Source organism: Macaca nemestrina, chromosome 2 (assembly GCF_043159975.1).
Source record: "Macaca nemestrina isolate mMacNem1 chromosome 2, mMacNem.hap1, whole genome shotgun sequence".
NCBI lineage: Eukaryota > Metazoa > Chordata > Mammalia > Primates > Cercopithecidae > Macaca > Macaca nemestrina.
In genome coordinates this window covers 178,992,531-179,008,300 of record NC_092126.1, presented here as the reverse complement: position 1 = coordinate 179,008,300, position 15,770 = coordinate 178,992,531, and the positions used below count along the sequence as shown (strand labels likewise).

General features: G+C 35.6%; 1 long non-coding RNA gene across 1 annotated transcript in view; it reads right to left on the bottom strand.

Moving 5' to 3' along the window:
- Positions 1 to 15,770, bottom strand: part of LOC105477520 (uncharacterized) — a 174,152-nt gene that overhangs the window by 142,877 nt on the left and 15,505 nt on the right. The window contains exons 2-3 of the long non-coding RNA XR_011620380.1: positions 5,431 to 5,482; positions 2,809 to 2,909 (exon numbers count right to left, since the gene is read on the bottom strand). This is a non-coding gene — a long non-coding RNA (uncharacterized lncRNA). The remainder of the gene's footprint in view (positions 1 to 2,808; positions 2,910 to 5,430; positions 5,483 to 15,770) is intronic.

Genomic DNA, 15,770 nt, shown 5'->3' with positions numbered 1-15,770 from the left:
CAAGGTTAAAATAGTAGAAATGAAGCACTCAGTTTTGCCTAGGAGGTCCCTTTCCGCATGGTTCTCTATCTAGAAAAGCAGACTCTTAGTTTTTCAAAGGAGGTAAATTTCAGGCTGTGTTTTGAAGGATAAGTAGATTTTTAGTAAATAACGTAGAGGGAGGGGATAGGAAGAAAAGGTGCAGGCAATAGAAACAGGCAAGATGTGCTTTAAGAAAAGCATGATACATTATAGGATTTGTAAAGGCTTGTTATATCTAGGACACAGGGTACGTATGAGAGGATAGAAAATGTTTCTGAAAATTATAGGCAGGCTACATCAGAAATGACATTCCATTCTAAGGTATGTGGGCTTTGACCTAAGATAGCAGAAACCAATAAAAATTTAAGGAAATATATCAATTTGATATGACATTACCACTTTCCAGTCCAGGGAGAGTAATGGTGACTCCTTATTCTGTATATGCATAGCCCATTACCTGATACACAGATGTTAATAAAAACTACAAGAGGTAATTTCTTACTCTTCTTGAAATCTAGTTCAGACAAATTACAGTGAATTCTGATAGCAAAAAAAAGGAGGTGGAGAATTTTGCTTGCAGTTAAGGTTTTAAAAAGCTGGTTCATTCACACATGGTTGGAAAAGGTAAGATACTTAAGGTTCTTGATAATTTAGTCACAGTAGCACTGGCTTGCAATGGTAGTAGGAGTAGTAAGCCAAAGAGCCTATTTTAGTTGCCTCAGATTAGTCAAGGTTTACTGCCAATGTGCCCTTCATTATATAGGGTTAGTTGAATGTATTTCTGGCTATTATTTTGGAGTGGTCAGGAAAGGTATTGAAAAGGCAGCTCAGTGAAATCAAAAGTGACCAGATGTTTAGGGATTATTTTCCCCAAGTGCATCAAGTATATGCAGACATTCAGGGAAAAAGTTTTTTTTAGGAGAAGCAAAACAAAACAACAACGGAAAACTGCACCTATCCTTTAAAGAGCACTTCTAAAAAATACTACTTGTCACTTTTGAGCACACGCAATGTCCCAGACATTAAAAGAATGATAAGAGTTTTATATATATTTAACATAATTATTGATATGACCAAAACAAAATAGGTATTTTTTTACACTTTTTTTTTTTTACAACTGAGGAAACTGAGACACAGGTGTCAAATTATTTTCTTCAAAGTCATAAAAGGACTAAGTCAACACTCAGAGATTCACAATAAGAAACTCTGCATCTGGGAGCCATATTCTTAAAAGCAGTTGCTTGAATAGAAGACAACGATCACATTGAAATTTCAAACACAGTTGATAGCTATAATGTAAGCTATCAGCCACTTTACATATTGCTTGTTGATTATCCCCTTTATTTCTGAGGCCTACAGTCTTTAATTTATCTAGGGCAGAGTGTAAGAAAAAAAGACTTTTCTATTTGAAAGTGGGTTTTGCTTGGGAATTGTACAGAGAGACTCCTTACCAAGACGAGTTGTGACACAGAGCTGTTTAGTTTGGGGAACATCTCCCAGCTGCACTGTGGAAGCAAGTTTGGTAGGGATGGGCAATGTTATACACAAGGAGACTGGATATTCTGTAAAGTGAAAATCAATGTGTATTTAAAGAAGTTAGTGACAGAAATAGAAAGGCACAAATTATAAGTGGTATCTTGGCGATAAAACCAGAAAACTTAGTAAGTAATTAAATCATGAATTTATAAAAAGAGTAAGTAGGTGCTGTGATGACTGGAAAAACTGTGTTCTCAATGTAGAAGAGTTTCCTCAAAAGAAAGAGGAGGCTTCAGGGATTTCTATCGTTGAATTACTGTTGCCTGTTGGAAATGCAAGTAGAGATGTCCAATGAGTAGTTTTGAACATGTCCTTGGTGAAAGAGTAAAATCTAGGATGGATCTGAAATGGGTAGCCACAAGTCTATTTTAAGTGTAAGAAGCCACAGGAATGGGAAGATTACCTAGAAACAGGGTGCAGAATGAAGCAAAATAATTCTGAGGAACTCTGAGGAATGTCCTGGTATCAAAAGAAGATGGGAATCAATATTCATAGAGAAGAGATTGGAAATAGCATAGTCTCATAGACACCAAAGAGGTTTCTAAAAGCAAGATGCTTTCAACCAAGTTTGACTCCGATAAGAAGTAAAATTATTTTACTAATTGTGCCAAATATAAGATAGCGGGTGACCTTAGTAAGTGGCTCCCACAAGTCCTTTAAAAGGCACTTGCTAAGGCCACCAACAGTAAATTTGTGTAAATATGAATTAAAAATGTAAGAAAGAATTAGATTACTTTTTCAAGAAGTGAAAGTATTAGATAGAAGAATAATAATAGAGTTATATAACTAGGGGACACATTGTTAAAGAATATTTTTGTTTTACAGACAAAATATCTGAAAAAATTTTAGAGATATAAAGAACCGGTATAAAGTGGCAGTTTGAAGTTAGGAAACATGATAATTTATGAAGCATAAAATGTCTTAGAATAGAGCTGGAACACTAATATTCCATTTTATTCAGATGTGTTTACATTATTATCCCTGGTTTACAGATGAGAAGGCCGAGATGTGAAGCAAAAGACTCTAACAAAGGAACTTACCAAAAAAAAAGTGTGAGAGAGAAAGAGAAAACTCAAATATGAATTAAACCATTAAGGTTTGCTTTTCTATTATACAATGCACTGCAATAAAAATATAGAATTGTAGCCTGGGCAACATGGCAAAACCTCATCTCTACAAAGAATAAAAAAACATTTTATATACAAAAAATTACCTGGATGTATGGTGGCACACACCTGTAGTGACAGCTACCTGGGAGGCTGAGGTGGGAGAACCACTTGGCCCAGGAGATCGAGGCTGAAGTGAGCTGTGATCATGCCACTCCTCTCCAGCTTGGGCAACAGAGTGAGACCCTGTCTCAAAAAAAAAAAAATATATATATATATATATATACACACAAAACATTTATATATAAAAAGTATATATATACTTAGATGTTTATATATAAAATATATATGCAATTCAAAATTTGTATGCTGCCATATGTACACACACATACACACACACATCACACTGACAACATAAAACAACATACACGTTCACTTAACTAAAAAGTATTTAGTTCAAACCACACTTCAAGAGAAATCAATTGTCTCTTTCTCTTTTTGAGCCCCTATATTATTTAAATTTTCAACCAACTATATTTCTTCAAATTGACTACTTTGATATTTAAAATTATTTAAATGAGCTTATACATGTGTACTCAAATAATGTCAGTTTTAAAATGATCACTATGTATTCCAGTTTATTTGCTATGCAAATGTTGGTAACCTATTATAGCCATTCTTCCAACAGCAAAAAATAAAAATAAAAAATAAAATGGCCATTATAGCTGTTCTTCTATACAGTAGATGTGTATAAAAATGTAGGTATGTATCACCTTACATTAGTGGGTGCAGGGGACATGGAGAGTGAGATGTACCACCATCTCCTCAAACGACTTGCAAACTGATTTAAAAAATATATATACTCAGCATTTGTTGGACGTTCTTTTCATCCCATTTTGTTTGCAAACAAGTTTATCTGCATGACTTGTCCAATACCAGGTGTGGGTATGGCTGCTAAATTTGCATTGATTTATTTAAAGTACTTTTTGTGATCAAATGCAGATATTTGCAAGAAGGCTAGCTGAAATGAAAAGTCTATTTGTAGCCAAGTAACAAAGTGAAGGAAGGCCACATCCATGACTTTGACCTTATTAGCATGGTGTTCTGAACCACTCCATTAACTGGCCACAGAGATATTGATAAATATGCACATATATAAAGACAGAGTGCCTAACATAACATGTTCTAACAGATTCTTCTATGAAGCAATTTGCATTTTCAAAAATATATGAATCTATTCATATTTTCAAAGTTGATAAGAAGATACTGTAAAAATATCCCTTTAACTTTCTACCAAATTAAATGTCAATGGAAATAAAAGAGCTGACATTTGAAATACAATAATCTATGCTCTTTGTTTAGACAAAATGTAATCTCTATTATACAAAAATGAACACCAGATTTCTAGTAAATTATTTATATTGACTGATACACATGATGGTCAGAGTTGCAGATACTGTCCAGCCAAAGCACCAGAATAAGCAATGGTATCAAGCACTATCAATAATGAGTTGCTTCCCTTTTAGGTTTCCATATTACTTTGTTCTTATATATACTAGTAAATGTCCATGCTGTATTATAATTTTTCTGCTTACATTTTATGCCATGAAGGGATGAGTCTCTAAATAGCTGTACCATATCTTTGTCTTCTTGAAATTTCTGTCATTTTCCAATGTTTTTGCCTATAGTATATTTTCAGTGAATGCTAATTTTATAAGGCAGTGGATTAGTATTTCATTCTGTCTTTCTATTATCATCATAAATAATCATAAGACATTGTAATAGACCTTATAAAGACTGCAACAAAAACATATATTCACATAATAAGAAAATATTTATGGTGGAGGTTTCAGTTCTACCAATCTGGTCTGATTTAGAAACTGAATTATTTTTAGATGTGGCTCCAATATGTTGCTTTTTTAGTTTTTATTTTAAGGTATTCAGAAATAGGTATTTAATTGTTGTATCAGTTATGATAAAGTTGTCTATTGCTGCCCCTAGAAGATAACTATTTGATCATTAATCCATAACTGGATACTCATCCAGTCCTATATATTTCCTCCCACTGAGGGATTAAGTCGTCTTACTAAGATTTTGTTGTTAATGTTTTTCTTGTCCTTTTTTTTTTCTTTTTCCTTTTCTTTTTTATTTGGCTTAAAGAGTCCTGTAATAACATGGATTAAACACAGAAATATATACATATTGACATCCATCTAACCAATCAGGATAAGAACAACAATACAGTTTTGTCTTACTTTATTGATTAGAGACATTAGAAAAAGAACAAAGGTTAATTTAATGCAATATTGGTTAGAAGATTGGAAATACTTTCCTTTAAAGACCAAAAAGACAATTATCATAATAGGATTCTCACTTTGCCTTAAAACAAGTCAGAATGATTCCATTCTATTTCACAAATGGCAGGAAATCTCTTAGATTTATTGTAATACTTTAGGCAAATAAATCTCTATAAATTTAGCACGCAAAAGACTAAACATGAGTCATAAAACTGAAAACAGAAGTGTAATAATAAATCAGAGCAATTATTTCCATCTCCATGGAATCTCAGGATTGCCAGGCCTTACAAGTTCCCTATGATAATGAGAGGGATTAAAGTAATTCTCTAACTAAGCATGCATGTCAAGGAAGTCACTCTACTCTGCCCATAGCCCAATTAACTAGCTTTGGATTCCGAGAGGTAATGATCAGCTAATTAAATTGTCTTTGAATGATCAACAAGAAAACTGCTTCTACCACATTTACTCACCTCTTTTTCAACAAGAATAATGCTTCATGATTTAATTGTCAACATCTTTGACCTAATGGAAGGATCAGAGAAAATTCCTTATAAGGTCTCAAAACTCATTACTATTGACATTTTTTCCCCTAAAGTAAAAATAACAATCATTTGTTTAGGCCTACAAGGTGAACCTAAGACCAGCGGAAGAGGGCTTATAGATATAAATACGATATCCTACTTTAAAATCCAATTTTGACCTGTAAGGTGAGAAATAATGGAATATTGTTCACATTTCTTCCTTTTAAATGCAATCAGTCTGGGTTCTAAATGGGAAGAGGAGAATAGAAGAGTTTTTTTTTTTTTTCTCCCCCTTCTTTACATAGATAATGACTCGTTATTATTTAAGTCCACTCCCTGTATCAAAAACAAGTGACTGGAAGCCCGTGATTCTTAACACTATAATTCTTTACTTTCACTAACTTTGCTTCTGTATTTTAAGGTAATACTCATCATCATCAAAATTATCATTATCACCATCAATTCAAAATACAGTATTTATTGAGTACTTATTATTTGCCAAACTACACTAAATAATTAAAATATAATATCTACTTAATTCTTAATTTACCATTGCTTTCTCCATTTTAAACTGGAAGAAACTGAGGCCGATGAACAATAAGTTGTAAATCTAAAAAACTGAGTTGAACACAGAACGGTCCAGGAACCTGCTTTTTAACCACTTCCCCAAAATATAACGTAAATGGCTGAGCTATATCATGACGGGGAAAATAAAATTGCAATTACATAGCTAGAAGTACAGTGTCTTCATACATAAGAAACTGTAAGAAAAAAAGCCATAATATCCAAAATCCACTCTGCTTGCCTTTGTTTTAGCCTGTTTAATGGTCTAGCATCTCTCACTTTTTGGCCAATTCTAATGAGAGGTTAAAATAATCTGCAATAATAAGAATTCATTGGGTACAGAGTTAGATTTCTTTTAACCACAGAAAATAGAACCCTCTAATACTTTACACTACTATAATGTGCATCCATATGTTATTCTAAAGAGCTTTAAAGGAGAAAAACTGATCTGCTACGAAAAATTATACAAAGATTGCCAAACAAAACACACGTGCTTTGACTCTTGAAGAGAGCATTTCCTAAGATATGTTTCTACTCTTTAGCAGAATGTTAAATATTATCCATATATTCCTCCCAAAGAGGGAGATTTAAGACAGCAATTAATGTCGATTCTAGATCACATAGTTTGGTTTATAGCTCCCAGGTGATGGCTAGAAAATGTGACATTTATTTCTGCAGACTAAGAACATACTGAAAAACACACTGATGACTGCAAGTCTGTTTAGAAGGTGGAATGCAGCTAGTTGGAATGGAATAGGGTTGGAAAGTAGAGGAGGGACATCTGGGATAATTCAATGGAAATTGTGCTCTTTCTAGAGAGGAATCAGGATAATTCTCAATAATAACCAAGAAATTGACTAGAAATTATTAAATCTAAAAGAGGAATCACTATACATACCAATGTTCTTGTCAGATCTTGTTTGTGTGTATTGAAAATCATAGTTTCATTTTAATATGTGAAACACTCCTTATAATACAATATAGGTTCAGCAGAATATTATACAAATGGAATGAATCCCCCTCCAAATAGGAGTAACTTACTTAATAATTATGCACAGAATTGACAAATTACCTGTGAGCAGGAAACAAACAAACAAACAAACAAAAAAACACACTTCACGAAGATTATCCAGCAACAGCCTCCACATATGCACGCACACACACTCTCGAACTCATTATAACATGGGCGTGTATACACTCACAAGTGAAAGTAAGAGATGCATATGTGATTTCCGTTTTCTAGATTAATAGCTAAAAATATAATAATGCAAATAAATGGACTACCACCTGTTAACAAAGTAAGTACGATGATCCTAGGTATACCCTGTTCCTTGGTCTACATCATTAAACTATATTTCTTCCTTTTATTGGCTTCAACCACCTGTATTGCATCCTCTAAAGGGCAAGAATAAATACTTGTTTAAATGAGAGTTGGTGCTATTTTGTTTAGAAGAGTGAAAGCAGAGAGGCTTTATAATGCAGAATACAATAGAGACAAACTTAAAATTTCAGAGACAGTTAGTGAAGAATCCTGTTTTAGATAAGCTGATACTAAAAAAGTGTACAGAAAATGATGCAGAGTTTTTCTCATTCTGTGTAGGATATTTTCATCTCTGTTATTTCAAATCTTTCACAATTCTAAGTGTTTCTAAAATCCCAAATGCAGCAAGTAAGGAGATTTTCAGTTATATAATACAGTTTTTCTTTCTCAGGGAAATGTATATCACGTGAATAAGGTAAGGATGACAGGGAACATATAACAGTAAATAAAATATAGCAAACCAAGTATTTCTTAATTTAATGACATTCTTACTCTGTAATAATCAGTCCTAATTTTTCTTTTATCAAACTACTTATGTAGTGTTATGAGCTCTACTTGGAAAGCTAATTTATCTGTTTTATTTTCTTCCAAGAAGTCTAGGAGCCTATTTAGGCATCGATAACAAAAAACATTGGATCTTTCCAAATTAGACTTAATAAATCCTCATTCTCTACTCACTAGAAAAAAAAAAAAGTCATGAAGGAATGAAAGAGTATCGGCTTAAATCTCTGTCAAACATCACATTTAATTTGCAGGAACATTGAGAAATGTGAAACTATCCTATAACAGGTTTGACTTTTTAGTCCAAGAAACATTAAACAGACCAAATTGAATGTGCAGTCAAGGAGGAAGTGGAAGCCGCTCTGTGGCAGGATGCACATCCACAAACACTTGTGAACGAAGTAAACATTGGTTCTAGGTTTTCTTTTTAAGAGTTATTTGAGTATCTAGTGATGTTAGAAAATAATGAAGTTTTTCACATCAGGAAATGTTCAGTACAAAATCCTAGCCATCAAATTAGAATTCACACATATACTCACACATGCATATATCAAGAAACTTGGTAAATTATGCTATTCATTATTTAGAATTTATTTCTTCTTATTCTTAAATCAGAATTATGGAATCTGTGAGCCAGGAACGTCATCAAATAAATTATCTCTTTTATTTAACTTACAATCAGTTTTCTCTTACCTTTGAAACCATATACTTCCAAACCATCTCCTTTTTTTATTCTTTTCGGGTTTTGCTGATTAATTCCAGATTATATTTCCGTCAAAAATTATTTTTTTAATTGATTTCAAAAAGAATCATGGGGAGAATTTATAGTGCTCTCTTCACATAATAAGAAAGATTACTTTGACAGATGGTCCTTCTGTGTTTATTAGTAGGTGAAGCTGAGTTTGAACACCTAAGAGTTAAGAGTGGAAACTGAAGAATTCAGATGTTATCCAAAAATATCCTTCAGCCCAAACTCATTCCACTTTCCTACGTTTTATTCTTTAACAATATTTCTTCCAGAAAGATAACAGTTTCTCAAAAAAATCTTACATACTTTTCTGTCTTTAGTAAGTGCTAGATGAACCAAAAAGGAGTGACACATTATTGATTACAATCTGAATTTCTAATAAGAACCCAAAGTATATGTTTAATTCAAAAATACCTAATCAAATGGTGATATGCATTTGATAGAAATTGTACTTTGAGTACCCATACAACCATTTTGTTTTTCGCCTTCAGTTCAGCATTTAATACATTATATGAGATATTCAATACTTTATTACAAAATAAGCTTTGTAGTAGATGATTTTTTTTCCCAATTGTAGGCTAATGAAAATGTTATGGGTCACATTTAAGGTAGGCTAAGCTAAGCTATGATATTTGGTAGGTAGGTGTATTAAATGCACTTAATGATATTTTATGATGGGTTATCAAAATTTAACTCCATTATAAGTTGAGGAGCATCTGTAAGCATATTTGAAGTTATTTCCAATGATTTTTGTTGTAATACTGTCTTTAAATTTATATTTTATAAGGTATATTCTATGAGAACTTATCCTTTGTAAACATTAGCAAGTGTTACATAGCTACACAAGGGTATTCCATTATATGACGGCATAAAATATATATACATGGATAAGTGGATATGGGTTTCATGAGTTGTTTTGGGTATTCTGTCTAACTTAGTTTATAAATTATTATTAAAATTGTAACAACAGAATGGAAATCAATTGACATTTTTCAACCAATTATCAGTTTGAAGGGAATTTGTGTTCTCCATGATAAAGGCAATGACATTTACTTGTGATTTTTAAAAGTAAGCCTAAAAAACTTCTGAAATCAGTTTATTTTCCTTGACGTTTACCAAATTTATTATATATAGCTCTGAATTATTTTATTACCAAGATAGACAATTATGCTACTATTGGATTATTTGTATTTTGTCCATGTATATCAAAGCACTTAGTAAACATAAAGTTCTTTTTTCAAATAAAGTCTATAAAAATGTGTTGACTTATTAAGGCACTGCCTCTGGGAGGCAAAGGTTACTAAAATGGATTATTCATTGGCTTGATATTCAAGACTACCCATTTACTTATCCATTGACCCACTGTCTCTAAGGCAACAAAAGCTGTACCATAGCATTGTGAGCAAGCACCCATTAAGAAAATGCTTTTCACACAAGAAAGCCCATCTGACTCTTAAACACGTTCTAACAGAAGAGATCTCAAATGCTCATAGAAAATTGCCTTGTTTCCAGTAAATGGAACCACCCTTCAAGTATGTTTACTGAATGCAGTAAGGCAACTTGTGCCCATATATGAAAAGTTTCCACCTTTTGAAAAGTATGTCTAGAGCCTTGTAAAGTACAGAAACATATGAAGATTTCTCACTTTTATTCCTTCAGAAAATTAAGATGGAACTTTACAAAAGGTCATAAGAAAAATCAGTGAAAGCTTTTATGGATAGTTTCTACTTCCCTGAAGTAGAATCTGTCAAGAGATGTATCAGATTACTACCATTGAAACAACTGCTTAGATTTAGTTCAACTAGAATCACTAAAGATACATATTCCCTGATTTTTAATAAAGAAAAAAACTAAAATTGTACCTAATATCTTACATCCAAAGTTTTAAAGTACAGATTAATCTGTTGCCTACAAAGTAAACTGCATATTACCATATATATGTATATTCTCATTGTGCTTTAAAATTTGAGAGCTTACTGTATGCAATTGTATTAAAAGCTGTCACAAATTATGCATTTTTCAAAAACCCAGCAACACAGCAAAATGTAATGTTGTATAAATCAACAAGAACGGGGCGGAGCAAGATGGCCGAATAGGAACAGCTCCAGTCTCCAACTCCCAGCGCGAGCGACACAGAAGACTGGTGATTTCTGCATTTTCAACTGAGGTACTGGGTTCATCTCACTGGGGAGTGCCGGACGATCGGTGCTGGTCAGCTGCTGCAGCCCGACCAGCAAGAGCTGAAGCAGGGCGAGGCATTGCCTCACCTGGGAAGCGCAAGGGGGAAGGGAATCCCTTTCCTAGCCAGGGGAACTGAGACACACAACACCTGGAAAATCGGGTAACTCCCACCCCAATACAGCGCTTTAAGCAAACAGGCACACCAGGAGATCATATCCCACACCTGGCTGGCAGGGTCCCACGCCCACGGAGCCTCCCTCATTGCTAGCACAGCAGTCTGTGATCTACCGGCAAGGCAGCAGCGAGGCTGGGGGAGGGGCGCCCACCATTGCTGAGGCTTAAGTAGGTAAACAAAGCTGCTGGGAAGCTTGAACTGGGTGGAGCTCACAGCAGCTCAAGGAAACCTGCCTGTCTCTGTAGACTCCACCTCTGGGGACAGGGCACAGTAAACAATAACAAACACAGCAGAAGCCTCTGCAGACGCAAACGACTCTGTCTGACAGCTTTGAAGAGAACAGTGGATCTCCCAACACGGAGGTTGAGATCTGAGAAGGGACAGACTCCCTGCTCAAGTGGGTCCCTGAACCCTGAGTAGCCTAACTGGGAGACATCCCCCACTAGGGGCAGTCTGACACCCCACACCTCACAGGGTGGAGTACACCCCTGAGAGGAAGCTTCCAAAGCAAGAATCAGACAGGTACACTCGCTGTTCAGAAATATTCTATCTTCTGCAGCCTCTGCTGCTGATACCCAGGCAAACAGGGTCTGGAGTGGACCTCAAGCAATCTCCAGCAGACCTACAGCTGAGGGTCTTGACTGTTACAAGGAAAACTATCAAACAGGAAGGACACCTATACCAAAACCCCATCAGTACATCACCATCATCAAAGACCAGAGGCAGATAAAACCACAAAGATGGGGAAAAAGCAGGACAGAAAAGCTGGAAATTCAAAAAATAAGAGCGCATCTCCCCCGGCAAAGGAGCGCAGCTCATCGCCAGCAACGGATCAAAGCTGGACGGAGAATGACTTTGACAAGAGGAGAGAAGAAGGCTTCAGTCCATCAAATTTCTCAGAGCTAAAGGAGGAATTACGTACCCAGCGTAAAGAAACTAAAAATCTTGAAAAAAAAGTGGAAGAATTGATGGCTAGAGTAATTAATGCAGAGAAGGTCCTAAACGAAATGAAAGAGATGAAAACCATGACACGAGAAATACGTGACAAATGCACAAGCTTCAGTAACCAACTCGATCAACTGGAAGAAAGAGTATCAGCGATTGAGGATCAAATGAATGAAATGAAGCGAGAAGAGAAACCAAAAGAAAAAAGAAGAAAAAGAAATGAACAAAGCCTGCAAGAAGTATGGGATTATGTAAAAAGACCAAATCTACGTCTGATTGGGGTGCCTGAAAGTGAGGGGGAAAATGGAACCAAGTTGGAAAACACTCTTCAGGATATCATCCAGGAGAACTTCCCCAACCTAGTAGGGCAGGCCAACATTCAAATCCAGGAAATACAGAGAACGCCACAAAGATACTCCTCGAGAAGAGCAACTCCAAGACACATAATTGCCAGATTCACCAAAGTTGAAATGAAGGAAAAAATCTTAAGGGCAGCCAGAGAGAAAGGTCGGGTTACCCACAAAGGGAAGCCCATCAGACTAACAGCAGATCTCTCGGCAGAAACTCTACAAGCCAGAAGAGAGTGGGGGCCAATATTCAACATTCTTAAAGAAAAGAATTTTAAACCTAGAATTTCATATCCAGCCAAACTAAGTTTCATAAGTGAAGGAGAAATAAAATCCTTTACAGATAAGCAAATGCTTAGAGATTTTGTCACCACTAGGCCTGCCTTACAAGATACCCTGAAGGAAGCACTCAACATGGAAAGGAACAACTGGTACCAGCCATTGCAAAAACATGCCAAAATGTAAAGACCATCGAGGCTAGGAAGAAACTGCATCAACTAACGAGCAAAATAACCAGTTAATATCATAATGGCAGGATCAAGTTCACACATAACAATCTTAACCTTAAATGTAAATGGACTAAATGCTCCAAGTAAAAGACACAGACTGGCAAACTGGATCAAGAGTCAAGACCCATCAGTCTGCTGTATTCAGGAGACCCATCTCACACGCAGAGACATACATAGGCTCAAAATAAAGGGATGGAGGAAGATTTACCAAGCAAATGGAGAACAAAAAAAAGCGGGGGTTGCAATACTAGTCTCTGATAAAACAGACTTTAAACCATCAAAGATCAAAAGAGACAAAGAAGGCCATTACATAATGGTAAAGGGATCAATTCAACAGGAAGAGCTAACTATCCTAAATATATATGCACCCAATACAGGAGCACCCAGATTCATCAAGCAAGTCCTTAGAGACTTACAAAGAGACTTAGACTCCCATACAATAATAATGGGAGACTTCAACACTCCACTGTCAACATTAGACAGATCAACGAGACAGAAAGTTAACAAGGATATCCAGGAATTGAACTCATCTCTGCAGCAAGCAGACCTAATAGACATCTATAGAACTCTCCACCCCAAATCAACAGAATATACATTCTTCTCAGCACCACATCGTACTTACTCCAAAATCGACCACGTAATTGGAAGTAAAGCACTCCTCAGCAAGTGTACAAGAACAGAAATTATAACAAACTGTCTCTCAGACCACAGTGCAATCAAACTAGAACTCAGGACTAAGAAACTCAATCAAAACCGCTCAATTACATGGAAACTGAACAACCTGCTCCTGAATGACTACTGGGTACATAACGAAATGAAGGCAGAAATAAAGATGTTCTTTGAAACCAATGAGAACAAAGATACAACATACCAGAATCTCTGGGACACATTTAAAGCAGTGTGTAGAGGGAAATTTACAGCACTAAATGCCCACAAGAGAAAGCAGGAAAGATCTAAAACTGACACTCTAACATCGCAATTAAAAGAACTAGAGAAGCAAGAGCAAACACATTCGAAAGCTAGCAGAAGGCAAGAAATAACTAAGATCAGAGCAGAACTGAAGGAGATAGAGACACAAAAAACCCTCCAAAAAATCAATGAATCCAGGAGTTGGTTTTTTGAAAAGATCAACAAAATTGACAGACCACTAGCAAGACTAATAAAGAAGAAAAGAGAGAAGAATCAAATCGACACAATTAAAAATGATAAAGGGGATATCACCACCGACCCCACAGAAATACAAAGTACCATCAGAGAATGCTATAAACACCTCTACGCAAATAAACTGGAAAATCTAGAAGAAATGGATAATTTCCTGGACACTTACACTCTTCCAAGACTAAACCAGGAAGAAGTTGAATCCCTGAATAGACCAATAGCAGGCTCTGAAATTGAGGCAATAATTAATAGCCTACCAACCAAAAAAAGTCCAGGTCCAGATGGATTCACAGCTGAATTCTACCAGAGGTACAAGGAGGAGTTGGTACCATTCCTTCTGAAACTATTCCAATCAATAGAAAAAGAGGGAATCCTCCCTAACTCATTTTATGAGGCCAACATCATCCTGATACCAAAGCCTGGCAGAGACACAACAAAAAAAGAGAATTTTAGACCAATATCCCTGATGAACATCGATGCAAAAATCCTCAATAAAATACTGGCAAACCGGATTCAGCAACACATCAAAAAGCTTATCCACCATGATCAAGTGGGCTTCATCCCTGGGATGCAAGGCTGGTTCAACATTTGCAAATCAATAAACATAATCCAGCATATAAACAGAACCAAAGACAAGAACCACATGATTATCTCAATAGATGCAGAAAAGGCTTTTGACAATATTCAACAGCCCTTCATGCTAAAAACGCTCAATAAATTCGGTATTGATGGAACATACCTCAAAATAATAACAGCTATTTATGACAAACCCACAGCCAATACTGAATGGGCAAAAACTGGAAAAATTCCCTTTGAAAACTGGCACAAGACAGGGATGCCCTCTCTCACCACTCCTATTCAACATAGTGTTGGAAGTTCTGGCTAGGGCAATTAGGCAAGAGAAAGAAATCAAGGGTATTCAGTTAGGAAAAGAAGAAGTCAAATTGTCCCTGTTTGCAGATGACATGATTGTATATTTAGAAAACCCCATTGTCTCAACCCAAAATCTCCTTAAGCTGATAAGCAAATTCAGCAAAGTCTCAGGATACAAAATTAATGTGCAAAAATCACAAGCATTCTTATACACCAGTAACAGACAAACAGAGAGCCAAATCAGGAATGAACTTCCATTCACAATTGCTTCAAAGAGAATAAAATACCTAGGAATCCAACTTACAAGGGATGTAAAGGACCTCTTCAAGGACAACTACAAACCACTGCTCAGTGAAATAAAAGAGGACACAAACAAATGGAAGAACATACCATGCTCATGGATAGGAAGAATCAATATCGTGAAAATGGCCATACTGCCCAAGGTAATTTATAGATTCACTGCCATCCCCATCAAGCTACCAATGACTTTCTTCACAGAATTGGAAAAAACTGCTTTAAAGTTCATATGGAACCAAAAAAGAGCCCGCATCTCTAAGACAATCCTAAGTCAAAAGAACAAAGCTGGAGGCATCACGCTACCTGACTTCAAACTATACTACAAGGCTACAGTAACCAAAACAGCATGGTACTGGTACCAAAACAGAGATATAGACCAATGGAACAGAACAGAGTCCTCAGAAATAATACCACACATCTACAGCCATCTGATCTTTGACAAACCTGAGAGAAACAAGAAATGGGGAAAGGATTCCCTATTTAATAAATGGTGCTGGGAAAATTGGCTAGCCATAAGTAGAAAGCTGAAACTGGATCCTTTCCTTACTCCTTATACGAAAATTAATTCAAGATGGATTAGAGACTTAAATGTTAGACCTAATACCATAAAAATCCTAGAGGAAAACCTAGGTAGTACCATTCAGGACATAGGCATGGGCAAAGACTTCAT